The sequence below is a fragment of the Coturnix japonica genome, chromosome Z (genome assembly GCF_054131305.1).
Source record: "Coturnix japonica strain WE chromosome Z, WE-NBRP24, whole genome shotgun sequence".
NCBI lineage: Eukaryota > Metazoa > Chordata > Aves > Galliformes > Phasianidae > Coturnix > Coturnix japonica.
The window spans coordinates 48,775,998-48,803,661 of NC_140702.1; the positions used below are offsets into that span (position 1 = coordinate 48,775,998).

Consider the following 27,664-nt stretch of genomic DNA (forward strand, 5'->3'; position numbering starts at 1 on the left):
GTCTAAAGGAAAATGTTACAGAACAGAAAGGGAATGTAGGTATAATGCAAAGGGAAGGGAATTATAAAAGAAGCGAATTTATAAAAGAAAGGAAAGCAAAGGTAAGTATGAAAGGAAAGTATAAATGAAAGGAGAGGCTAAGTTTAAAAATAGGAATTGAAATGAAAGTGTAAAGGAAAGGAAAGTATACAGAAAAGGAAAGTATAAAGGAAGGGAAAGTAGAAAAGAAAGGAAAGCAAAGGTAAGTATATTGGAAAGGATAAGAAAGTATAAATGAAAGGAATGGGTAATTTTAAAAATAGGAATGGAAAGGAAAGTATAAAGGAAGGGAAAGTATAAAAGAAAGGAAAGCAAAGGTAAGTATTTTGGAAAGGATAAGAACGTATAAATGAAAGGAATGGGTAATTTTAAAAATAGGAATGGAAAGGAAAGTATAAGGGAATGGAAAGTATAAAGGAAGGGAAAGTATAAAATAAAGGAAGCAAAGGTAAGTATAAAGGAAGGGAAAGGAAGGGAATAGAAAAGAAAGGAAAGGTAGATATAATGGAAAGGAAAGCAAAGTATGAAGGAAAGTCAATGTATGTAGAATTGTAAGGATAGGGAAGTATATAAAAAAGGAAAGGAAAGGTTAATTTAAAAAAAAAAAAGGAATGGAAAGGAAGGTCTAAAGGAAAATGTTACAGAACAGAAAGGGAATGTAGGTATAATGCAAAGGGAAGGGAATTATAAAAGAAGAAAATTTATAAAAGAAAGGAAAGCAAAGGTAAGTATGAAAGGAAAGGAAAGGAAAGTATAAATGAAAGGAAGGCTAAGTTTAAAAATAGGAATTGAAATGAAAGTGTAAAGGAAAGGAAAGTATACAGAAAAGGAAAGTATAAAGGAAAGGAAAGTATAAAGGAAGGGAAAGTATAAAGAAAAGGAAAGTATAAAGGAAGGGAAAGTATAAAAGAAAGGAAAGCAAATGTAAGTATATTGGAAAGGATAAGAAAGTATAAATGAAAGGAATGGGTAAGTTTAAAAATAGGAATGGAAAGGAAAGTATAAGGGAATGGAAAGTATAAAGGAAGGGAAAGTATAAAATAAAGGAAGCAAAGGTAAGTATAAAGGAAGGGAAAGGAAGGGAATAGAAAAGAAAGGAAAGGTAGATATAATGGAAAGGAAAGCAAAGTATAAAGGAAAGTCAATGTATGTAGAATTGTAAGGATAGGGAAGTATATAAAAAAGGAAAGGAAAGGTTAATTTAAAAAAAAAAAAAGGAATGGAAAGGAAGGTCTAAGGGAAAATGTTACAGAACAGAAAGGGAATGTAGGTATAATTCAAAGGGAAGGGAATTATAAAAGAAGGGAATTTATAAAAGAAAGGAAAGCAAAGGTAAGTATGAAAGGAAAGGAAAGGAAAGTATAAATGAAAGGAGAGGCTAAGTTTAAAAATAGGAATTGAAATGAAAGTGTAAAGGCAAGAAAAGTATACAGAAAAGTATAAAGGAAAGGAAAGTATAAAGAAAAGGAAAGTATAAAGGAAGGGAAAATATAAAAGAAAGGAAAGCAAAGGTAAGTATATTGGAAAGGATAAGAAAGTATAAATGAAAGGAATGGGTAAGTTTAAAAATAGGAATGGAAAGGAAAGTATAAGGGAATGGAAAGTATAAAGGAAGGGAAAGTATAAAATAAAGGAAGCAAAGGTAAGTATAAAGGAAGGGAAAGGAAGGGAATAGAAAAGAAAGGAAAGGTAGATATAATGGAAAGGAAAGCAATGTATAAAGGAAAGTCAATGTATGTAGAATTGTAAGGATAGGGAAGTATATAAAAATGGAAAGGAAAGGTTAATTTAAAATAAAAAAGGAATGGAAAGGAAGGTCTAAAGGAAAATGTTACAGAACAGAAAGGGAATGTAGGTATAATGCAAAGGGAAGGGAATTATAAAAGAAGGGAATTTATAAAAGAAAGGAAAGCAAAGATAAGTATGAAAGAAAGGAAAGGAAAGTATAAATGAAAGGAAAGGGTAAGTTTAAAAATAGGAATTGAAATGAAAGTGTAAAGGAAAGGAAAGTATACAGAAAAGGAAAGTATAAAGGAAAGGAAAGTATAAAGAAAAGGAAAGTATAAAGGAAGGGAAAGTATAAAAGAAAGGAAAGTATAAAGGAAGGGAAAGTATAAAAGAATGGAAAGCAAAGGTAAGTATATTGGAAAGGATAAGAAAGTATAAATGAAAGGAATGGGTAAGTTTAAAAATAGGAATGGAAAGGAAAGTATAAGGGAATGGAAAGTATAAAGGAAGGGAAAGTATAAAATAAAGGAAGCAAAGGTAAGTATAAAGGAAGGGAAAGGAAGGGAATAGAAAAGAAAGGAAAGGTAGATATAATGGAAAGGAAAGCAAAGTATAAAGGAAAGTCAATGTATGTAGAATTGTAAGGATAGGGAAGTATATAAAAAGGAAAGGAAAGGTTAATTTAAAAAAAAAAAAGGAATGGAAAGGAAGGTCTAAGGGAAAATGTTACAGAACAGAAAGGGAATGTAGGTATAATGCAAAGGGAAGGGAATTATAAAAGAAGGGAATTTATAAAAGAAAGGAAAGCAAAGGTAGGTATGAAAGGAAAGGAAAGGGAAGTATAAATGAAAGGAGAGGCTAAGTTTAAAAATAGGAATTGAAATGAAAGTGTAAAGGCAAGAAAAGTATACAGAAAAGTATAAAGGAAAGGAAAGTATAAAGAAAAGGAAAGTATAAAGGAAGGGAAAGTATAAAAGAAAGGAAAGCAAAGGTAAGTATATTGGAAAGGATAAGAAAGTATAAATGAAAGGAATGGGTAAGTTTAAAAATAGGAATGGAAAGGAAAGTATAAGGGAATGGAAAGTATAAAGGAAGGGAAAGTATAAAAGAAAGGAAGCAAAGGTAAGTATAAAGGAAGGGAAAGGAAGGGAATAGAAAAGAAAGGAAAGGTAGATATAATGGAAAGGAAAGCAATGTATAAAGGAAAGTCAATGTATGTAGAATTGTAAGGATAGGGAAGTATATAAAAATGGAAAGGAAAGGTTAATTTAAAATAAAAAAGGAATGGAAAGGAAGGTCTAACGGAAAATGTTACAGAACAGAAAGGGAATGTAGGTATAATGCAAAGGGAAGGGAATTATAAAAGAAGGGAATTTATAAAAGAAAGGAAAGCAAAGGTAAGTATGAAAGGAAAGGAAAGTATAAATGAAAGGAAAGGGTAAGTTTAAAAATAGGAATTGAAATGAAAGTGTAAAGGAAAGGAAAGTATACAGAAAAGGAAAGTATAAAGGAAAGGAAAGTATAAAGAAAAGGAAAGTATAAAGGAAGGGAAAGTATAAAAGAAAGGAAAGTATAAAGGAAGGGAAAGTATAAAAGAATGGAAAGCAAAGGTAAGTATATTGGAAAGGATAAGAAAGTATAAATGAAAGGAATGGGTAAGTTTAAAAATAGGAATGGAAAGGAAAGTATAAGGGAATGGAAAGTATAAAGGAAGGGAAAGTATAAAATAAAGGAAGCAAAGGTAAGTATAAAGGAAGGGAAAGGAAGGGAATAGAAAAGAAAGGAAAGGTAGATATAATGGAAAGGAAAGCAAAGTATAAAGGAAAGTCAATGTATGTAGAATTGTAAGGATAGGGAAGTATATAAAAAAGGAAAGGAAAGGTTAATTTAAAAAAAAAAAAGGAATGGAAAGGAAGGTCTAAGGGAAAATGTTACAGAACAGAAAGGGAATGTAGGTATAATGCAAAGGGAAGGGAATTATAAAAGAAGAAAATTTATAAAAGAAAGGAAAGCAAAGGTAAGTATGAAAGGAAAGGAAAGTATAAATGAAAGGAAAGCTAAGTTTAAAAATAGGAATTGAAATGAAAGTGTAAAGGAAAGGAAAGTATACAGAAAAGGAAAGTAGAAAGGAAAGGAAAGTATAAAGAAAAGGAAAGTATAAAGGAAGGGAAAGTATAAAGAAAAGGAAAGTATAAAGGAAGGGAAAGTATAAAAGAAAGGAAAGCAAATGTAAGTATATTGGAAAGGATAAGAAAGTATAAATGAAAGGAATGGGTAATTTTAAAAATAGGAATGGTAAGGAAAGTATAAGGGAATGGAAAGTATAAAGGAAGGGAAAGTATAAAAGAAAGGAAGCAAAGGTAAGTATAAAGGAAGGGAATAGAAAAGAAAGGAAAGGTAGATATAATGGAAAGGAAAGCAAAGTATAAAGGAAAGTCAATGTATGTAGAATTGTAAGGATAGGGAAGTATATAAAAATGGAAAGGAAAGGTTAATTTAAAATAAAAAAGGAATGGAAAGGAAGGTCTAAAGGAAAATGTTACAGAACAGAAAGGGAATGTAGGTATAATGCAAAGGGAAGGGAATTATAAAAGAAGGGAATTTATAAAAGAAAGGAAAGCAAAGGTAAGTATGAAAGGAAAGGAAAGGAAAGTATAAATGAAAGGAAAGGGTAAGTTTAAAAATAGGAATTGAAATGAAAGTGTAAAGGAAAGAAAAGTATACAGAAAAGGAAAGTATAAAGGAAAGGAAAGTATAAAGAAAAGGAAAGTATAAAGGAAGGGAAAGTATAAAAGAAAGGAAAGCAAAGGTAAGTATATTGGAAAGGATAAGAAAGTATAAATGAAAGGAATGGGTAATTTTAAAAATAGGAATGGAAAGGAAAGTATAAGGGAATGGAAAGTATAAAGGAAGGGAAAGTATAAAAGAAAGGAAGCAAAGGTAAGTATAAAGGAAGGGAAAGGAAGGGAATAGAAAAGAAAGGAAAGGTAGATATAATGGAAAGGAAAGCAATGTATAAAGGAAAGTCAATGTATGTAGAATTGTAAGGATAGGGAAGTATATAAGAAAGGAAAGGAAAGGTTAATTTAAAAAAAAAAAGGAATGGAAAGGAAGGTCTAAAGGAAAATGTTACAGAACAGAAAGGGAATGTAGGTATAATGCAAAGGGAAGGGAATTATAAAAGAAGGGAATTTATAAAAGAAAGGAAAGCAAAGGTAAGTATGAAAGGAAAGGAAAGTATAAATGAAAGGAGAGGCTAAGTTTAAAAATAGGAATTGAAATGAAAGTGTAAAGGAAAGGAAAGTATACAGAAAAGGAAAGTATAAAGGAAAGGAAAGTATAAAGAAAAGGAAAGTATAAAGGAAGGGAAAGTATAAAAGAAAGGAAAGCAAAGGTAAGTATATTGGAAAGGATAAGAAAGTATAAATGAAAGGAATGGGTAAGTTTAAAAATAGGAATGGAAAGGAAAGTATAAGGGAATGGAAAGTATAAAGGAAGGGAAAGTATAAAAGAAAGGAAGCAAAGGTAAGTATATTGGAAAGGATAAGAAAGTATAAATGAAAGGAATGGGTAATTTTAAAAATAGGAATGGAAAGGAAAGTATAAAGGAAGGGAAAGTATAAAAGAAAGGAAAGCAAAGGTAAGTATTTTGGAAAGGATAAGAACGTATAAATGAAAGGAATGGGTAATTTTAAAAATAGGAATGGCAAGGAAAGTATAAGGGAATGGAAAGTATAAAGGAAGGGAAAGTATAAAAGAAAGGAAGCAAAGGTAAGTATAAAGGAAGGGAAAGGAAGGGAATAGAAAAGAAAGCAATGTATGAAGGAAAGTCAATGTATGTAGAATTGTAAGGATAGGGAAGTATATAAAAATGGAAAGGAAAGGTTAATTTAAAAAAAAAAAGGAATGGAAAGGAAGGTCTAAGGGAAAATGTTACAGAACAGAAAGGGAATGTAGGTATAATGCAATGGGAAGGGAATTATAAAAGAAGGGAATTTATAAAAGAAAGGAAAGCAAAGGTAAGTATGAAAGGAAAGGAAAGTATAAATGAAACGAGAGGCTAAGTTTAAAAATAGGAATTGAAATGAAAGTGTAAAGGAAAGGAAAGTATACAGAAAAGGAAAGTATAAAGGAAAGGAAAGTATAAAGAAAAGGAAAGTATAAAGGAAGGAAAAGTATAAAAGAAAGGAAAGTATAAAGGAAGGGAAAGTATAAAAGAATGGAAAGCAAAGGTAAGTATATTGGAAAGGATAAGAAAGTATAAATGAAAGGAATGGGTAAGTTTAAAAATAGGAATGGAAAGGAAAGTATAAGGGAATGGAAAGTATAAAGGAAGGGAAAGTATAAAAGAAAGGAAGCAAAGGTAAGTATAAAGGAAGGGAAAGGAAGGGAATAGAAAAGAAAGGAAAGGTACATATAATGGAAAGGAAAGCAATGTATGAAGGAAAGTCAATGTATGTAGAATTGTAAGGATAGGGAAGTATATAAAAATGGAAAGGAAAGGTTAATTTAAAAAAAAAAAGGAATGGAAAGGAAGGTCTAAGGGAAAATGTTACAGAACAGAAAGGGAATGTAGGTATAATGCAATGGGAAGGGAATTATAAAAGAAGGGAATTTATAAAAGAAAGGAAAGCAAAGGTAGGTATGAAAGGAAAGGAAAGGGAAGTATAAATGAAAGGAGAGGCTAAGTTTAAAAATAGGAATTGAAATGAAAGTGTAAAGGAAAGAAAAGTATACAGAAAAGTATAAAGGAAAGGAAAGTATAAAGAAAAGGAAAGTATAAAGGAAGGGAAAATATAAAAGAAAGGAAAGCAAAGGTAAGTATATTGGAAAGGATAAGAAAGTATAAATGAAAGGAATGGGTAAGTTTAAAAATAGGAATGGAAAGGAAAGTATAAGGGAATGGAAAGTATAAAGGAAGGGAAAGTATAAAAGAAAGGAAGCAAAGGTAAGTATAAAGGAAGGGAAAGGAAGGGAATAGAAAAGAAAGGAAAGGTAGATATAATGGAAAGGAAAGCAATGTATAAAGGAAAGTCAATGTATGTAGAATTGTAAGGATAGGGAAGTATATAAAAATGGAAAGGAAAGGTTAATTTAAAATAAAAAAGGAATGGAAAGGAAGGTCTAACGGAAAATGTTACAGAACAGAAAGGGAATGTAGGTATAATGCAAAGGGAAGGGAATTATAAAAGAAGGGAATTTATAAAAGAAAGGAAAGCAAAGGTAAGTATGAAAGGAAAGGAAAGGAAAGTATAAATGAAAGGAAAGGGTAAGTTTAAAAATAGGAATTGAAATGAAAGTGTAAAGGAAAGGAAAGTATACAGAAAAGGAAAGTATAAAGGAAAGGAAAGTATAAAGAAAAGGAAAGTATAAAGGAAGGGAAAGTATAAAAGAAAGGAAAGTATAAAGGAAGGGAAAGTATAAAAGAATGGAAAGCAAAGGTAAGTATATTGGAAAGGATAAGAAAGTATAAATGAAAGGAATGGGTAAGTTTAAAAATAGGAATGGAAAGGAAAGTATAAGGGAATGGAAAGTATAAAGGAAGGGAAAGTATAAAAGAAAGGAAGCAAAGGTAAGTATAAAGGAAGGGAAAGGAAGGGAATAGAAAAGAAAGGAAAGGTAGATATAATGGAAAGGAAAGCAAAGTATAAAGGAAAGTCAATGTATGTAGAATTGTAAGGATAGGGAAGTATATAAAAAAGGAAAGGAAAGGTTAATTTAAAAAAAAAAAAGGAATGGAAAGGAAGGTCTAAGGGAAAATGTTACAGAACAGAAAGGGAATGTAGGTATAATGCAAAGGGAAGGGAATTATAAAAGAAGAAAATTTATAAAAGAAAGGAAAGCAAAGGTAAGTATGAAAGGAAAGGAAAGTATAAATGAAAGGAAAGCTAAGTTTAAAAATAGGAATTGAAATGAAAGTGTAAAGGAAAGGAAAGTATACAGAAAAGGAAAGTAGAAAGGAAAGGAAAGTATAAAGAAAAGGAAAGTATAAAGGAAGGGAAAGTATAAAGAAAAGGAAAGTATAAAGGAAGGGAAAGTATAAAAGAAAGGAAAGCAAATGTAAGTATATTGGAAAGGATAAGAAAGTATAAATGAAAGGAATGGGTAATTTTAAAAATAGGAATGGAAAGGAAAGTATAAGGGAATGGAAAGTATAAAGGAAGGGAAAGTATAAAAGAAAGGAAGCAAAGGTAAGTATAAAGGAAGGGAATAGAAAAGAAAGGAAAGGTAGATATAATGGAAAGGAAAGCAAAGTATAAAGGAAAGTCAATGTATGTAGAATTGTAAGGATAGGGAAGTATATAAAAATGGAAAGGAAAGGTTAATTTAAAATAAAAAAGGAATGGAAAGGAAGGTCTAAAGGAAAATGTTACAGAACAGAAAGGGAATGTAGGTATAATGCAAAGGGAAGGGAATTATAAAAGAAGGGAATTTATAAAAGAAAGGAAAGCAAAGGTAAGTATGAAAGGAAAGGAAAGGAAAGTATAAATGAAAGGAAAGGGTAAGTTTAAAAATAGGAATTGAAATGAAAGTGTAAAGGAAAGAAAAGTATACAGAAAAGGAAAGTATAAAGGAAAGGAAAGTATAAAGGAAAGGAAAGTATAAAGGAAGGGAAAGTATAAAAGAAAGGAAAGCAAAGGTAAGTATATTGGAAAGGATAAGAAAGTATAAATGAAAGGAATGGGTAATTTTAAAAATAGGAATGGAAAGGAAAGTATAAGGGAATGGAAAGTATAAAGGAAGGGAAAGTATAAAAGAAAGGAAGCAAAGGTAAGTATAAAGGAAGGGAAAGGAAGGGAATAGAAAAGAAAGGAAAGGTAGATATAATGGAAAGGAAAGCAATGTATAAAGGAAAGTCAATGTATGTAGAATTGTAAGGATAGGGAAGTATATAAAAATGGAAAGGAAAGGTTAATTTAAAATAAAAAAGGAATGGATAGGAAGGTCTAAAGGAAAATGTTACAGAACAGAAAGGGAATGTAGGTATAATGCAAAGGGAAGGGAATTATAAAAGAAGGGAATTTATAAAAGAAAGGAAAGCAAAGGTAAGTATGAAAGGAAAGGAAAGGAAAGTATAAATGAAAGGAGAGGCTAAGTTTAAAAATAGGAATTGAAATGAAAGTGTAAAGGAAAGGAAAGTATACAGAAAAGGAAAGTATAAAGGAAAGGAAAGTATAAAGAAAAGGAAAGTATAAAGGAAGGGAAAGTATAAAAGAAAGGAAAGCAAAGGTAAGTATATTGGAAAGGATAAGAAAGTATAAATGAAAGGAATGGGTAAGTTTAAAAATAGGAATGGAAAGGAAAGTATAAGGGAATGGAAAGTATAAAGGAAGGGAAAGTATAAAAGAAAGGAAGCAAAGGTAAGTATATTGGAAAGGATAAGAAAGTATAAATGAAAGGAATGGGTAATTTTAAAAATAGGAATGGAAAGGAAAGTATAAAGGAAGGGAAAGTATAAAAGAAAGGAAAGCAAAGGTAAGTATTTTGGAAAGGATAAGAACGTATAAATGAAAGGAATGGGTAATTTTAAAAATAGGAATGGCAAGGAAAGTATAAGGGAATGGAAAGTATAAAGGAAGGGAAAGTATAAAAGAAAGGAAGCAAAGGTAAGTATAAAGGAAGGGAAAGGAAGGGAATAGAAAAGAAAGCAATGTATGAAGGAAAGTCAATGTATGTAGAATTGTAAGGATAGGGAAGTATATAAAAATGGAAAGGAAAGGTTAATTTAAAAAAAAAAAGGAATGGAAAGGAAGGTCTAAGGGAAAATGTTACAGAACAGAAAGGGAATGTAGGTATAATGCAATGGGAAGGGAATTATAAAAGAAGGGAATTTATAAAAGAAAGGAAAGCAAAGGTAAGTATGAAAGGAAAGGAAAGTATAAATGAAACGAGAGGCTAAGTTTAAAAATAGGAATTGAAATGAAAGTGTAAAGGAAAGGAAAGTATACAGAAAAGGAAAGTATAAAGGAAAGGAAAGTATAAAGAAAATGAAAGTATAAAGGAAGGGAAAGTATAAAAGAAAGGAAAGTATAAAGGAAGGGAAAGTATAAAAGAATGGAAAGCAAAGGTAAGTATATTGGAAAGGATAAGAAAGTATAAATGAAAGGAATGGGTAAGTTTAAAAATAGGAATGGAAAGGAAAGTATAAGGGAATGGAAAGTATAAAGGAAGGGAAAGTATAAAAGAAAGGAAGCAAAGGTAAGTATAAAGGAAGGGAAAGGAAGGGAATAGAAAAGAAAGGAAAGGTAGATATAATGGAAAGGAAAGCAAAGTATAAAGGAAAGTCAATGTATGTAGAATTGTAAGGATAGGGAAGTATATAAAAAAGGAAAGGAAAGGTTAATTTAAAAAAAAAAAAGGAATGGAAAGGAAGGTCTAAGGGAAAATGTTACAGAACAGAAAGGGAATGTAGGTATAATGCAAAGGGAAGGGAATTATAAAAGAAGAAAATTTATAAAAGAAAGGAAAGCAAAGGTAAGTATGAAAGGAAAGTATAAATGAAAGGAAAGCTAAGTTTAAAAATAGGAATTGAAATGAAAGTGTAAAGGAAAGGAAAGTATACAGAAAAGGAAAGTAGAAAGGAAAGGAAAGTATAAAGAAAAGGAAAGTATAAAGGAAGGGAAAGTATAAAGAAAAGGAAAGTATAAAGGAAGGGAAAGTATAAAAGAAAGGAAAGCAAATGTAAGTATATTGGAAAGGATAAGAAAGTATAAATGAAAGGAATGGGTAATTTTAAAAATAGGAATGGAAAGGAAAGTATAAGGGAATGGAAAGTATAAAGGAAGGGAAAGTATAAAAGAAAGGAAGCAAAGGTAAGTATAAAGGAAGGGAATAGAAAAGAAAGGAAAGGTAGATATAATGGAAAGGAAAGCAAAGTATAAAGGAAAGTCAATGTATGTAGAATTGTAAGGATAGGGAAGTATATAAAAATGGAAAGGAAAGGTTAATTTAAAATAAAAAAGGAATGGAAAGGAAGGTCTAAAGGAAAATGTTACAGAACAGAAAGGGAATGTAGGTATAATGCAAAGGGAAGGGAATTATAAAAGAAGGGAATTTATAAAAGAAAGGAAAGCAAAGGTAAGTATGAAAGGAAAGGAAAGTATAAATGAAAGGAAAGGGTAAGTTTAAAAATAGGAATTGAAATGAAAGTGTAAAGGAAAGAAAAGTATACAGAAAAGGAAAGTATAAAGGAAAGGAAAGTATAAAGAAAAGGAAAGTATAAAGAAAGGGAAAGTATAAAAGAAAGGAAAGCAAAGGTAAGTATATTGGAAAGGATAAGAAAGTATAAATGAAAGGAATGGGTAATTTTAAAAATAGGAATGGAAAGGAAAGTATAAGGGAATGGAAAGTATAAAGGAAGGGAAAGTATAAAAGAAAGGAAGCAAAGGTAAGTATAAAGGAAGGGAAAGGAAGGGAATAGAAAAGAAAGGAAAGGTAGATATAATGGAAAGGAAAGCAATGTATAAAGGAAAGTCAATGTATGTAGAATTGTAAGGATAGGGAAGTATATAAAAATGGAAAGGAAAGGTTAATTTAAAATAAAAAAGGAATGGATAGGAAGGTCTAAAGGAAAATGTTACAGAACAGAAAGGGAATGTAGGTATAATGCAAAGGGAAGGGAATTATAAAAGAAGGGAATTTATAAAAGAAAGGAAAGCAAAGGTAAGTATGAAAGGAAAGGAAAAGAAAGTATAAATGAAAGGAGAGGCTAAGTTTAAAAATAGGAATTGAAATGAAAGTGTAAAGGAAAGGAAAGTATACAGAAAAGGAAAGTATAAAGGAAAGGAAAGTATAAAGAAAAGGAAAGTATAAAGGAAGGGAAAGTATAAAAGAAAGGAAAGCAAAGGTAAGTATATTGGAAAGGATAAGAAAGTATAAATGAAAGGAATGGGTAAGTTTAAAAATAGGAATGGAAAGGAAAGTATAAGGGAATGGAAAGTATAAAGGAAGGGAAAGTATAAAAGAAAGGAAGCAAAGGTAAGTATAAAGGAAGGGAAAGGAAGGGAATAGAAAAGAAAGGAAAGGTAGATATAATGGAAAGGAAAGCAAAGTATGAAGGAAAGTCAATGTATGTAGAATTGTAAGGATAGGGAAGTATATAAGAAAGGAAAGGAAAGGTTAATTTAAAAAAAAAAAGGAATGGATAGGAAGGTCTAAAGGAAAATGTTACAGAACAGAAAGGGAATGTAGGTATAATGCAAAGGGAAGGGAATTATAAAAGAAGGGAATTTATAAAAGAAAGGAAAGCAAAGGTAAGTATGAAAGGAAAGGAAAGGAAAGTATAAATGAAAGGAGAGGCTAAGTTTAAAAATAGGAATTGAAATGAAAGTGTAAAGGAAAGGAAAGTATACAGAAAAGGAAAGTATAAAGGAAAGGAAAGTATAAAGAAAAGGAAAGTATAAAGGAAGGGAAAGTATAAAAGAAAGGAAAGCAAAGGTAAGTATATTGGAAAGGATAAGAAAGTATAAATGAAAGGAATGGGTAAGTTTAAAAATAGGAATGGAAAGGAAAGTATAAGGGAATGGAAAGTATAAAGGAAGGGAAAGTATAAAAGAAAGGAAGCAAAGGTAAGTATATTGGAAAGGATAAGAAAGTATAAATGAAAGGAATGGGTAATTTTAAAAATAGGAATGGAAAGGAAAGTATAAAGGAAGGGAAAGTATAAAAGAAAGGAAAGCAAAGGTAAGTATTTTGGAAAGGATAAGAACGTATAAATGAAAGGAATGGGTAATTTTAAAAATAGGAATGGCAAGGAAAGTATAAGGGAATGGAAAGTATAAAGGAAGGGAAAGTATAAAAGAAAGGAAGCAAAGGTAAGTATAAAGGAAGGGAAAGGAAGGGAATAGAAAAGAAAGCAATGTATGAAGGAAAGTCAATGTATGTAGAATTGTAAGGATAGGGAAGTATATAAAAATGGAAAGGAAAGGTTAATTTAAAAAAAAAAAGGAATGGAAAGGAAGGTCTAAGGGAAAATGTTACAGAACAGAAAGGGAATGTAGGTATAATGCAATGGGAAGGGAATTATAAAAGAAGGGAATTTATAAAAGAAAGGAAAGCAAAGGTAAGTATGAAAGGAAAGGAAAGTATAAATGAAACGAGAGGCTAAGTTTAAAAATAGGAATTGAAATGAAAGTGTAAAGGAAAGGAAAGTATACAGAAAAGGAAAGTATAAAGGAAAGGAAAGTATAAAGAAAAGGAAAGTATAAAGGAAGGGAAAGTATAAAAGAAAGGAAAGTATAAAGGAAGGGAAAGTATAAAAGAATGGAAAGCAAAGGTAAGTATATTGGAAAGGATAAGAAAGTATAAATGAAAGGAATGGGTAAGTTTAAAAATAGGAATGGAAAGGAAAGTATAAGGGAATGGAAAGTATAAAGGAAGGGAAAGTATAAAAGAAAGGAAGCAAAGGTAAGTATAAAGGAAGGGAATAGAAAAGAAAGGAAAGGTAGATATAATGGAAAGGAAAGCAAAGTATAAAGGAAAGTCAATGTATGTAGAATTGTAAGGATAGGGAAGTATATAAAAATGGAAAGGAAAGGTTAATTTAAAATAAAAAAGGAATGGAAAGGAAGGTCTAAAGGAAAATGTTACAGAACAGAAAGGGAATGTAGGTATAATGCAAAGGGAAGGGAATTATAAAAGAAGGGAATTTATAAAAGAAAGGAAAGCAAAGGTAAGTATGAAAGGAAAGGAAAGGAAAGTATAAATGAAAGGAAAGGGTAAGTTTAAAAATAGGAATTGAAATGAAAGTGTAAAGGAAAGAAAAGTATACAGAAAAGGAAAGTATAAAGGAAAGGAAAGTATAAAGAAAAGGAAAGTATAAAGGAAGGGAAAGTATAAAAGAAAGGAAAGCAAAGGTAAGTATATTGGAAAGGATAAGAAAGTATAAATGAAAGGAATGGGTAATTTTAAAAATAGGAATGGAAAGGAAAGTATAAGGGAATGGAAAGTATAAAGGAAGGGAAAGTATAAAAGAAAGGAAGCAAAGGTAAGTATAAAGGAAGGGAAAGGAAGGGAATAGAAAAGAAAGGAAAGGTAGATATAATGGAAAGGAAAGCAATGTATAAAGGAAAGTCAATGTATGTAGAATTGTAAGGATAGGGAAGTATATAAAAATGGAAAGGAAAGGTTAATTTAAAATAAAAAAGGAATGGATAGGAAGGTCTAAAGGAAAATGTTACAGAACAGAAAGGGAATGTAGGTATAATGCAAAGGGAAGGGAATTATAAAAGAAGGGAATTTATAAAAGAAAGGAAAGCAAAGGTAAGTATGAAAGGAAAGGAAAGGAAAGTATAAATGAAAGGAGAGGCTAAGTTTAAAAATAGGAATTGAAATGAAAGTGTAAAGGAAAGGAAAGTATACAGAAAAGGAAAGTATAAAGGAAAGGAAAGTATAAAGAAAAGGAAAGTATAAAGGAAGGGAAAGTATAAAAGAAAGGAAAGCAAAGGTAAGTATATTGGAAAGGATAAGAAAGTATAAATGAAAGGAATGGGTAAGTTTAAAAATAGGAATGGAAAGGAAAGTATAAGGGAATGGAAAGTATAAAGGAAGGGAAAGTATAAAAGAAAGGAAGCAAAGGTAAGTATATTGGAAAGGATAAGATAGTATAAATGAAAGGAATGGGTAATTTTAAAAATAGGAATGGAAAGGAAAGTATAAAGGAAGGGAAAGTATAAAAGAAAGGAAAGCAAAGGTAAGTATTTTGGAAAGGATAAGAACGTATAAATGAAAGGAATGGGTAATTTTAAAAATAGGAATGGCAAGGAAAGTATAAGGGAATGGAAAGTATAAAGGAAGGGAAAGTATAAAAGAAAGGAAGCAAAGGTAAGTATAAAGGAAGGGAAAGGAAGGGAATAGAAAAGAAAGCAATGTATGAAGGAAAGTCAATGTATGTAGAATTGTAAGGATAGGGAAGTATATAAAAATGGAAAGGAAAGGTTAATTTAAAAAAAAAAAGGAATGGAAAGGAAGGTCTAAGGGAAAATGTTACAGAACAGAAAGGGAATGTAGGTATAATGCAATGGGAAGGGAATTATAAAAGAAGGGAATTTATAAAAGAAAGGAAAGCAAAGGTAAGTATGAAAGGAAAGGAAAGTATAAATGAAACGAGAGGCTAAGTTTAAAAATAGGAATTGAAATGAAAGTGTAAAGGAAAGGAAAGTATACAGAAAAGGAAAGTATAAAGGAAAGGAAAGTATAAAGAAAAGGAAAGTATAAAGGAAGGGAAAGTATAAAAGAAAGGAAAGTATAAAGGAAGGGAAAGTATAAAAGAATGGAAAGCAATGGTAAGTATATTGGAAAGGATAAGAAAGTATAAATGAAAGGAATGGGTAAGTTTAAAAATAGGAATGGAAAGGAAAGTATAAGGGAATGGAAAGTATAAAGGAAGGGAAAGTATAAAAGAAAGGAAGCAAAGGTAAGTATAAAGGAAGGGAAAGGAAGGGAATAGAAAAGAAAGGAAAGGTAGATATAATGGAAAGGAAAGCAATGTATAAAGGAAAGTCAATGTATGTAGAATTGTAAGGATAGGGAAGTATATAAAAATGGAAAGGAAAGGTTAATTTAAAATAAAAAAGGAATGGAAAGGAAGGTCTAAAGGAAAATGTTACAGAACAGAAAGGGAATGTAGGTATAAAGCAAAGGGAAGGGAATTATAAAAGAAGGGAATTTATAAAAGAAAGGAAAGCAAAGGTAAGTATGAAAGGAAAGGAAAGGAAAGTATAAATGAAAGGAAAGGGTAAGTTTAAAAATAGGAATTGAAATGAAAGTGTAAAGGAAAGGAAAGTATACAGAAAAGGAAAGTATAAAGGAAAGGAAAGTATAAAGAAAAGGAAAGTATAAAGGAAGGGAAAGTATAAAAGAAAGGAAAGCAAAGGTAAGTATATTGGAAAGGATAAGAAAGTATAAATGAAAGGAATGGGTAATTTTAAAAATAGGAATGGAAAGGAAAGTATAAGGGAATGGAAAGTATAAAGGAAGGGAAAGTATAAAAGAAAGGAAGCAAAGGTAAGTATAAAGGAAGGGAAAGGAAGGGAATAGAAAAGAAAGGAAAGGTAGATATAATGGAAAGGAAAGCAAAGTATGAAGGAAAGTCAATGTATGTAGAATTGTAAGGATAGGGAAGTATATAAGAAAGGAAAGGAAAGGTTAATTTAAAAAAAAAAAGGAATGGATAGGAAGGTCTAAAGGAAAATGTTACAGAACAGAAAGGGAATGTAGGTATAATGCAAAGGGAAGGGAATTATAAAAGAAGGGAATTTATAAAAGAAAGGAAAGCAAAGGTAAGTATGAAAGGAAAGGAAAGGGAAATATAAATGAAAGGAGAGGCTAAGTTTAAAAATAGGAATTGAAAGTGTAAAGGAAAGGAAAGTATACAGAAAAGTATAAAGGAAAGGAAAGTATAAAGAAAAGGAAAGTATAAAGGAAGGGAAAGTATAAAAGAAAGGAAAGCAAAGGTAAGTATATTGGAAAGGATAAGAAAGTATAAATGAAAGGAATGGGTAAGTTTAAAAATAGGAATGGAAAGGAAAGTATAAGGGAATGGAAAGTATAAAGGAAGGGAAAGTATAAAAGAAAGGAAGCAAAGGTAAGTATAAAGGAAGGGAAAGGAAGGCAATAGAAAAGAAAGGAAAGGTAGATATAATGGAAAGGAAAGCAATGTATAAAGGAAAGTCAATGTATGTAGAATTGTAAGGATAGAGAAGTATATAAAAAAGGAAAGGAAAGGTTAATTTAAAATAAAAAAGGAATGGAAAGGAAGGTCTAAAGGAAAATGTTACAGAACAGAAAGGGAATGTAGGTATAATGCAAAGGGAAGGGAATTATAAAAGAAGGGAATTTATAAAAGAAAGGAAAGCAAAGGTAAGTATGAAAGGAAAGGAAAGGAAAGTATAAATGAAAGGAAAGGGTAAGTTTAAAAATAGGAATTGAAATGAAAGTGTAAAGGAAAGGAATGTATACAGAAAAGGAAAGTATAAAGGAAAGGAAAGTATAAAGAAAAGGAAAGTATAAAGGAAGGGAAAGTATAAAAGAAAGGAAAGCAAAGGTAAGTATATTGGAAAGGATAAGAAAGTATAAATGAAAGGAATGGGTAATTTTAAAAATAGGAATGGAAAGGAAAGTATAAGGGAATGGAAAGTATAAAGGAAGGGAAAGTATAAAAGAAAGGAAGCAAAGGTAAGTATAAAGGAAGGGAAAGGGAGGGAATAGAAAAGAAAGGAAAAGTAGATATAATGGAAAGGAAAGCAAAGTATGAAGGAAAGTCAATGTATGTAGAATTGTAAGGATAGGGAAGTATATAAGAAAGGAAAGGAAAGGTTAATTTAAAATAAAAAAAGGAATGGATAGGAAGGTCTAAAGGAAAATGTTACAGAACAGAAAGGGAATGTAGGTATAATGCAAAGGGAAGGGAATTATAAAAGAAGGGAATTTATAAAAGAAAGGAAAGCAAATGTAAGTATGAAAGGAAAGGAAAGGAAAGTATAAATGAAAGGAGAGGCTAAGTTTAAAAATAGGAATTGAAATGAAAGTGTAAAGGAAAGGAAAGTATACAGAAAAGGAAAGTATAAAGGAAGGGAAAGTAGAAAAGAAAGGAAAGCAAAGGTAAGTATATTGGAAAGGATAAGAAAGTATAAATGAAAGGAATGGGTAATTTTAAAAATAGGAATGGAAAGGAAAGTATAAAGGAAGGGAAAGTATAAAAGAAAGGAAAGCAAAGGTAAGTATTTTGGAAAGGATAAGAACGTATAAATGATAGGAATGGGTAATTTTAAAAATAGGAATGGAAAGGAAAGTATAAGGGAATGGAAAGTATAAAGGAAGGGAAAGTATAAAAGAAAGGAAGCAAAGGTAAGTATAAAGGAAAGGAAAGGAAGGGAATAGAAAAGAAAGGAAAGGTAGATATAATGGAAAGGAAAGCAAAGTATAAAGGAAAGTCAATGTATGTAGAATTGTAAGGATAGGGAAGTATATAAAAATGGAAAGGAAAGGTTAATTTTAAAAAAAAAAGGAATGGAAAGGAAGGTCTAAAGGAAAATGTTACAGAACAGAAAGGGAATGTAGGTATACTGCAAAGGGAAGGGAATTATAAAAGAAGGTAATTTATAAAAGAAAGGAAAGCAAAGGTAAGTATGAACGGAAAGTATAAATGAAAGGAAAGGGTAAGTTTAACAATAGGAATTGAACTGAAAGTGTAAAGGAAAGGAAAGTATACAGAAAAGGAAAGTATAATGGAAGGGAAAGTAGAAAAGAAAGGAAAGCAAAGGTAAGTATATTGGAAAGGATAAGAAAGTATAAATGAAAGGAATGGGTAATTTTAAAAATAGGAATGGAAAGGATAGTATAAAGGAAGGGAAAGTATAAAAGAAAGGAAAGCAAAGGTAAGTATTTTGGAAAGGATAAGAACGTATAAATGAAAGGAATGGGTAATTTTAAAAATAGGAATGGAAAGGAAAGTATAAGGGAATGGAAAGTATAAAGGAAGGGAAAGTATAAAAGAAAGGAAGCAAAGGTAAGTATAAAGGAAGGGAAAGGAAGGGAATAGAAAAGAAAGGAAAGGTACATATAATGGAAAGGAAAGCAATGTATGAAGGAAAGTCAATGTATGTAGAATTGTAAGGATAGGGAAGTATATAAAAATGGAAAGGAAAGGTTAATTTAAAAAAAAAAAGGAATGGAAAGGAAGGTCTAAGGGAAAATGTTACAGAACAGAAAGGGAATGTAGGTATAATGCAATGGGAAGGGAATTATAAAAGAAGGGAATTTATAAAAGAAAGGAAAGCAAAGGTAGGTATGAAAGGAAAGGAAAGGGAAGTATAAATGAAAGGAGAGGCTAAGTTTAAAAATAGGAATTGAAATGAAAGTGTAAAGGAAAGGAAAGTATACAGAAAAGTATAAAGGAAAGGAAAGTATAAAGAAAAGGAAAGTATAAAGGAAGGGAAAGTATAAAAGAAAGGAAAGCAAAGATAAGTATATTGGAAAGGATAAGAAAGTATAAATGAAAGGAATGGGTAAGTTTAAAAATAGGAATGGAAAGGAAAGTATAAGGGAATGGAAAGTATAAAGGAAGGGAAAGTATAAAAGAAAGGAAGCAAAGGTAAGTATAAAGGAAGGGAAAGGAAGGGAATAGAAAAGAAAGCAATGTATGAAGGAAAGTCAATGTATGTAGAATTGTAAGGATAGGGAAGTATATAAAAATGGAAAGGAAAGGTTAATTTAAAAAAAAAAAGGAATGGAAAGGAAGGTCTAAGGGAAAATGTTACAGAACAGAAAGGGAATGTAGGTATAATGCAATGGGAAGGGAATTATAAAAGAAGGGAATTTATAAAAGAAAGGAAAGCAAAGGTAAGTATGAAAGGAAAGGAAATTATAAATGAAACGAGAGGCTAAGTTTAAAAATAGGAATTGAAATGAAAGTGTAAAGGAAAGGAAAGTATACAGAAAAGGAAAGTATAAAGGAAAGGAAAGTATAAAGAAAAGGAAAGTATAAAGGAAGGGAAAGTATAAAAGAAAGGAAAGTATAAAGGAAGGGAAAGTATAAAAGAATGGAAAGCAAAGGTAAGTATATTGGAAAGGATAAGAAAGTATAAATGAAAGGAATGGGTAAGTTTAAAAATAGGAATGGAAAGGAAAGTATAAGGGAATGGAAAGTATAAAGGAAGGGAAAGTATAAAAGAAAGGAAGCAAAGGTAAGTATAAAGGAAGGGAAAGGAAGGGAATAGAAAAGAAAGGAAAGGTAGATATAATGGAAAGGAAAGCAATGTATAAAGGAAAGTCAATGTATGTAGAATTGTAAGGATAGGGAAGTATATAAAAATGGAAAGGAAAGGTTAATTTAAAATAAAAAAGGAATGGAAAGGAAGGTCTAAAGGAAAATGTTACAGAACAGAAAGGGAATGTAGGTATAATGCAAAGGGAAGGGAATTATAAAAGAAGGGAATTTATAAAAGAAAGGAAAGCAAAGGTAAGTATGAAAGGAAAGGAAAGGAAAGGAAAGTATAAATGAAAGGAAAGGGTAAGTTTAAAAATAGGAATTGAAATGAAAGTGTAAAGGAAAGGAAAGTATACAGGAAAGGAAAGTATAAAGGAAAGGAAAGTATAAAGAAAAGGAAAGTATAAAGGAAGGGAAAGTATAAAAGAAAGGAAAGCAAAGGTAAGTATATTGGAAAGGATAAGAAAGTATAAATGAAAGGAATGGGTAATTTTAAAAATAGGAATGGAAAGGAAAGTATAAGGGAATGGAAAGTATAAAGGAAGGGAAAGTATAAAAGAAAGGAAGCAAAGGTAAGTATAAAGGAAGGGAAAGGAAGGGAATAGAAAAGAAAGGAAAGGTAGATATAATGGAAAGGAAAGCAAAGTATGAAGGAAAGTCAATGTATGTAGAATTGTAAGGATAGGGAAGTATATAAGAAAGGAAAGGAAAGGTTAATTTAAAAAAAAAAAAGGAATGGATAGGAAGGTCTAAAGGAAAATGTTACAGAACAGAAAGGGAATGTAGGTATAATGCAAAGGGAAGGGAATTATAAAAGAAAGGAATTTATAAAAGAAAGGAAAGCAAAGGTAAGTATGAAAGGAAAGGAAAGGGAAGTATAAATGAAAGGAGAGGCTAAGTTTAAAAATAGGAATTGAAAGTGTAAAGGAAAGGAAAGTATACAGAAAAGTATAAAGGAAAGGAAAGTATAAAGAAAAGGAAAGTATAAAGGAAGGGAAAGTATAAAAGAAAGGAAAGCAAAGGTAAGTATATTGGAAAGGATAAGAAAGTATAAATGAAAGGAATGGGTAAGTTTAAAAATAGGAATGGAAAGGAAAGTATAAGGGAATGGAAAGTATAAAGGAAGGGAAAGTATAAAAGAAAGGAAGCAAAGGTAAGTATAAAGGAAGGGAAAGGAAGGCAATAGAAAAGAAAGGAAAGGTAGATATAATGGAAAGGAAAGCAATGTATAAAGGAAAGTCAATGTATGTAGAATTGTAAGGATAGGGAAGTATATAAAAATGGAAAGGAAAGGTTAATTTAAAATAAAAAAGGAATGGAAAGGAAGGTCTAAAGGAAAATGTTACAGAACAGAAAGGGAATGTAGGTATAATGCAAAGGGAAGGGAATTATAAAAGAAGGGAATTTATAAAAGAAAGGAAAGCAAAGGTAAGTATGAAAGGAAAGGAAAGGAAAGTATAAATGAAAGGAAAGGGTAAGTTTAAAAATAGGAATTGAAATGAAAGTGTAAAGGAAAGGAAAGTATACAGAAAAGGAAAGTATAAAGGAAAGGAAAGTATAAAGAAAAGGAAAGTATAAAGGAAGGGAAAGTATAAAAGAAAGGAAAGCAAAGGTAAGTATATTGGAAAGGATAAGAAAGTATAAATGAAAGGAATGGGTAATTTTAAAAATAGGAATGGAAAGGAAAGTATAAGGGAATGGAAAGTATAAAGGAAGGGAAAGTATAAAAGAAAGGAAGCAAAGGTAAGTATAAAGGAAGGGAAAGGAAGGGAATAGAAAAGAAAGGAAAAGTAGATATAATGGAAAGGAAAGCAAAGTATGAAGGAAAGTCAATGTATGTAGAATTGTAAGGATAGGGAAGTATATAAGAAAGGAAAGGAAAGGTTAATTTAAAAAAAAAAAAGGAATGGATAGGAAGGTCTAAAGGAAAATGTTACAGAACAGAAAGGGAATGTAGGTATAATGCAAAGGGAAGGGAATTATAAAAGAAGGGAATTTATAAAAGAAAGGAAAGCAAAGGTAAGTATGAAAGGAAAGGAAAGGAAAGTATAAATGAAAGGAGAGGCTAAGTTTAAAAATAGGAATTGAAATGAAAGTGTAAAGGAAAGGAAAGTATACAGAAAAGGAAAGTATAAAGGAAGGGAAAGTAGAAAAGAAAGGAAAGCAAAGGTAAGTATATTGGAAAGGATAAGAAAGTATAAATGAAAGGAATGGGTAATTTTAAAAATAGGAATGGAAAGGAAAGTATAAAGGAAGGGAAAGTAAAAAAGAAAGGAAAGCAAAGGTAAGTATTTTGGAAAGGATAAGAACGTATAAATGATAGGAATGGGTAATTTTAAAAATAGGAATGGAAAGGAAAGTATAAGGGAATGGAAAGTATAAAGGAAGGGAAAGTATAAAAGAAAGGAAGCAAAGGTAAGTATAAAGGAAAGGAAAGGAAGGGAATAGAAAAGAAAGGAAAGGTAGATATAATGGAAAGGAAAGCAAAGTATAAAGGAAAGTCAATGTATGTAGAATTGTAAGGATAGGGAAGTATATAAAAATGGAAAGGAAAGGTTAATTTTAAAAAAAAAAGGAATGGAAAGGAAGGTCTAAAGGAAAATGTTACAGAACAGAAAGGGAATGTAGGTATACTGCAAAGGGAAGGGAATTATAAAAGAAGGTAATTTATAAAAGAAAGGAAAGCAAAGGTAAGTATGAACGGAAAGTATAAATGAAAGGAAAGGGTAAGTTTAACAATAGGAATTGAACTGAAAGTGTAAAGGAAAGGAAAGTATACAGAAAAGGAAAGTATAATGGAAGGGAAAGTAGAAAAGAAAGGAAAGCAAAGGTAAGTATATTGGAAAGGATAAGAAAGTATAAATGAAAGGAATGGGTAATTTTAAAAATAGGAATGGAAAGGAAAGTATAAGGGAATGGAAAGTATAAAGGAAGGGAAAGTATAAAAGAAAGGAAGCAAAGGTAAGTATAAAGGAAGGGAAAGGAAGGGAATAGAAAAGAAAGGAAAGGTAGATATAATGGAAAGGAAAGCAAAGTATGAAGGAAAGTCAATGTATGTAGAATTGTAAGGATAGGGAAGTATATAAGAAAGGAAAGGTTAATTTAAAAAAAAAAAAGGAATGGATAGGAAGGTCTAAAGGAAAATGTTACAGAACAGAAAGGGAATGTAGGTATAATGCAAAGGGAAGGGAATTATAAAAGAAGGGAATTTATAAAAGAAAGGAAAGCAAAGGTAAGTATGAAAGGAAAGGAAAGGAAAGTATAAATGAAAGGAGAGGCTAAGTTTAAAAATAGGAATTGAAATGAAAGTGTAAAGGAAAGGAAAGTATACAGAAAAGGAAAGTATAAAGGAAAGGAAAGTATAAAGAAAAGGAAAATATAAAGGAAGGGAAAGTATAAAAGAAAGGAAAGCAAAGGTAAGTATATTGGAAAGGATAAGAAAGTATAAATGAAAGGAATGGGTAATTTTAAAAATAGGAATGGAAAGGAAAGTATAAGGGAATGGAAAGTATAAAGGAAGGGAAAGTATAAAAGAAAGGAAGCAAAGGTAAGTATAAAGGAAGGGAAAGGAAGGGAATAGAAAAGAAAGGAAAGGTAGATATAATGGAAAGGAAAGCAAAGTATGAAGGAAAGTCAATGTATGTAGAATTGTAAGGATAGGGAAGTATATAAGAAAGGAAAGGAAAGGTTAATTTTAAAAAAAAAAAGGAATGGATAGGAAGGTCTAAAGGAAAATGTTACAGAACAGAAAGGGAATGTAGGTATAATGCAAAGGGAAGGGAATTATAAAAGAAGGGAATTTATAAAAGAAAAAAAAGCAAAGGTAAGTATGAAAGGAAAGGAAAGGAAAGTATAAATGAAAGGAGAGGCTAAGTTTAAAAATAGGAATTGAAATGAAAGTGTAAAGGAAAGGAAAGTATACAGAAAAGTATAAAGGAAAGGAAAGTATAAAGAAAAGGAAAGTATAAAGGAAGGGAAAGTATAGAAGAAAGGAAAGCAAAGGTAAGTATATTGGAAAGGATAAGAAAGTATAAATGAAAGGAATGGGTAAGTTTAAAAATAGGAATGGAAAGGAAAGTATAAGGGAATGGAAAGTATAAAGGAAGGGAAAGTATAAAAGAAAGGAAGCAAAGGTAAGTATAAAGGAAGGGAAAGGAAGGGAATAGAAAAGAAAGGAAAGGTAGATATAATGGAAAGGAAAGCAATGTATAAAGGAAAGTCAATGTATGTAGAATTGTAAGGATAGGGAAGTATATAAAAATGGAAAGGAAAGGTTAATTTAAAATAAAAAAGGAATGGAAAGGAAGGTCTAAAGGAAAATGTTACAGAACAGAAAGGGAATGTAGGTATAATGCAAAGGGAAGGGAATTATAAAAGAAGGGAATTTATAAAAGAAAGGAAAGCAAAGGTAAGTATGAAAGGAAAGTATAAATGAAAGGAGAGGCTAAGTTTAAAAATAGGAATTGAAATGAAAGTGTAAAGGAAAGGAAAGTATACAGAAAAGGAAAGTATAAAGGAAGGGAAAGTAGAAAAGAAAGGAAAGCAAAGGTAAGTATATTGGAAAGGATAAGAAAGTATAAATGAAAGGAATGGGTAATTTTAAAAATAGGAATGGAAAGGTAAGTATAAAGGAAGGGAAAGTATAAAAGAAAGGAAAGCAAAGGTAAGTATTTTGGAAAGGATAAGAAAGTATAAATGAAAGGAATGGGTAATTTTAAAAATAGGAATGGAAAGGAAAGTATAAGGGAATGGAAAGTATAAAGGAAGGGAAAGTATAAAAGAAAGGAAGCAAAGGTAAGTATAAAGGAAGGGAAAGGAAGGGAATAGAAAAGAAAGGAAAGGTACATATAATGGAAAGGAAAGCAATGTATAAAGGAAAGTCAATGTATGTAGAATTGTAAGGATAGGGAAGTATATAAAAATGGAAAGGAAAGGTTAATTTAAAAAAAAAAGGAATGGAAAGGAAGGTCTAAGGGAAAATGTTACAGAACAGAAAGGGAATGTAGGTATAATGCAAAGGGAAGGGAATTATAAAAGAAGGGAATTTATAAAAGAAAGGAAAGGAAAGGTAGGTATGAAAGGAAAGGAAAGGGAAGTATAAATGAAAGGAGAGGCTAAGTTTAAAAATAGGAATTGAAATGAAAGTGTAAAGGAAAGGAAAGTATACAGAAAAGTATAAAGGAAAGGAAAGTATAAAGAAAAGGAAAGTATAAAGGAAGGGAAAGTATAAAAGAAAGGAAAGCAAAGGTAAGTATATTGGAAAGGATAAGAAAGTATAAATGAAAGGAATGGGTAAGTTTAAAAATAGGAATGGAAAGGAAAGTATAAGGGAATGGAAAGTATAAAGGAAGGGAAAGTATAAAAGAAAGGAAGCAAAGGTAAGTATAAAGGAAGGGAAAGGAAGGGAATAGAAAAGAAAGGAAAGGTAGATATAATGGAAAGGAAAGCAATGTATAAAGGAAAGTCAATGTATGTAGAATTGTAAGGATAGGGAAGTATATAAAAATGGAAAGGAAAGGTTAATTTAAAATAAAAAAGGAATGGAAAGGAAGGTCTAAGGGAAAATGTTACAGAACAGAAAGGGAATGTAGGTATAATGCAAAGGGAAGGGAATTATAAAAGAAGGGAATTTATAAAAGAAAGGAAAGCAAAGGTAAGTATGAAAGGAAAGGAAAGGAAAGTATAAATGAAAGGAGAGGCTAAGTTTAAAAATAGGAATTGAAATGAAAGTGTAAAGGAAAGGAAAGTATACAGAAAAGGAAAGTATAAAGGAAAGGAAAGTATAAAGAAAAGGAAAGTATAAAGGAAGGGAAAGTATAAAAGAAAGGAAAGCAAAGGTAAGTATATTGGAAAGGATAAGAAAGTATAAATGAAAGGAATGGGTAATTTTAAAAATAGGAATGGAAAGGAAAGTATTAGGGAATGGAAAGTATAAAGGAAGGGAAAGTATAAAAGAAAGGAAGCAAAGGTAAGTATAAAGGAAGGGAAAGGAAGGGAATAGAAAAGAAAGGAAAGGTAGATATAATGGAAAGGAAAGCAAAGTATGAAGGAAAGTCAATGTATGTAGAATTGTAAGGATAGGGAAGTATATAAGAAAGGAAAGGAAAGGTTAATTTAAAAAAAAAAAAGGAATGGATAGGAAGGTCTAAAGGAAAATGTTACAGAACAGAAAGGGAATGTAGGTATAATGCAAAGGGAAGGGAATTATAAAAGAAGGGAATTTATAAAAGAAAGGAAAGCAAAGGTAAGTATGAAAGGAAAGGAAAGGAAAGTATAAATGAAAGGAGAGGCTAAGTTTAAAAATAGGAATTGAAATGAAAGTGTAAAGGAAAGGAAAGTATACAGAAAAGTATAAAGGAAAGGAAATATAAAGAAAAGGAAAGTATAAAGGAAGGGAAAGTATAAAAGAAAGGAAAGCAAAGGTAAGTATATTGGAAAGGATAAGAAAGTATAAATGAAAGGAATGGGTAAGTTTAAAAATAGGAATGGAAAGGAAAGTATAAGGGAATGGAAAGTATAAAGGAAGGGAAAGTATAAAAGAAAGGAAGCAAAGGTAAGTATAAAGGAAGGGAAAGGAAGGGAATAGAAAAGAAAGGAAAGGTAGATATAATGGAAAGGAAAGCAATGTATAAAGGAAAGTCAATGTATGTAGAATTGTAAGGATAGGGAAGTATATAAAAATGGAAAGGAAAGGTTAATTTAAAATAAAAAAGGAATGGAAAGGAAGGTCTAAAGGAAAATGTTACAGAACAGAAAGGGAATGTAGGTATAATGCAAAGGGAAGGGAATTATAAAAGAAGGGAATTTATAAAAGAAAGGAAAGCAAAGGTAAGTATGAAAGGAAAGGAAAGTATAAATGAAAGGAAGGCAAAGTTTAAAAATAGGAATTGAAATGAAAGTGTAAAGGAAAGGAAAGTATACAGAAAAGGAAAGTATAAAGGAAAGGAAAGTATACAGAAAAGGAAAGTATAAAGGAAAGGAAAGTATAAAGAAAAGGAAAGTATAAAGGAAGGGAAAGTATAAAAGAAAGGAAAGCAAAGGTAAGTATATTGGAAAGGATAAGAAAGTATAAATGAAAGGAATGGGTAATTTTAAAAATAGGAATGGAAAGGAAAGTATAAGGGAATGGAAAGTATAAAGGAAGGGAAAGTATAAAAGAAAGGAAGCAAAGGTAAGTATAAAGGAAGGGAAAGGAAGGGAATAGAAAAGAAAGGAAAGGTAGATATAATGGAAAGGAAAGCAAAGTATGAAGGAAAGTCAATGTATGTAGAATTGTAAGGATAGGGAAGTATATAAGAAAGGAAAGGAAAGGTTAATTTAAAAAAAAAAAAGGAATGGAAAGGAAGGTCTAAAGGAAAATGTTACAGAACAGAAAGGGAATGTAGGTATAATGCAAAGGGAAGGGAATTATAAAAGAAGGGAATTTATAAAAGAAAAAAAAGCAAAGGTAAGTATGAAAGGAAAGGAAAGTATAAATGAAAGGAGAGGCTAAGTTTAAAAATAGGAATTGAAATGAAAGTGTAAAGGAAAGGAAAGTATACAGAAAAGTATAAAGGAAAGGAAAGTATAAAGAAAAGGAAAGTATAAAGGAAGGGAAAGTATAAAAGAAAGGAAAGCAAAGGTAAGTATATTGGAAAGGATAAGAAAGTATAAATGAAAGGAATGGGTAATTTTAAAAATAGGAATGGAAAGGAAAGTATAAGGGAATGGAAAGTATAAAGGAAGGGAAAGTATAAAAGAAAGGAAGCAAAGGTAAGTATAAAGGAAGGGAAAGGAAGGGAATAGAAAAGAAAGGAAAGGTAGATATAATGGAAAGGAAAGCAATGTATAAAGGAAAGTCAATGTATGTAGAATTGTAAGGATAGGGAAGTATATAAAAATGGAAAGGAAAGGTTAATTTACAATAAAAAAGGAATGGAAAGGAAGGTCTAAAGGAAAATGTTACAGAACTGAAAGGGAATGTAGGTATAATGCAAAGGGAAGGGAATTATAAAAGAAGGGAATTTATAAAAGAAAGGAAAGCAAAGGTAAGTATGAAAGGAAAGGAAAGGAAAGTATAAATGAAAGGAAGGCTAAGTTTAAAAATAGGAATTGAAATGAAAGTGTAAAGGAAAGGAAAGTATACAGAAAAGAAAAGTATAAAGGAAAGGAAAGTATAAAGAAAAGGAAAGTATAAAGGAAGGGAAAGTA

General features: G+C 30.5%; 2 long non-coding RNA genes across 2 annotated transcripts in view; one reads left to right on the forward strand and one right to left on the reverse strand.

Moving 5' to 3' along the window:
* LOC146753971 (uncharacterized) overlaps positions 1 to 27,664 on the reverse strand; it is a 51,486-nt gene that overhangs the window by 6,543 nt on the left and 17,279 nt on the right. The window lies entirely within an intron of this gene.
* The window catches only part of LOC146753972 (uncharacterized), a 147,664-nt gene that overhangs the window by 2,761 nt on the left and 117,239 nt on the right, over positions 1 to 27,664 (forward strand). Inside the window, exon 2 of the long non-coding RNA XR_014940114.1 lies at positions 1 to 22,570. This is a non-coding gene — a long non-coding RNA (uncharacterized LOC146753972). The remainder of the gene's footprint in view (positions 22,571 to 27,664) is intronic.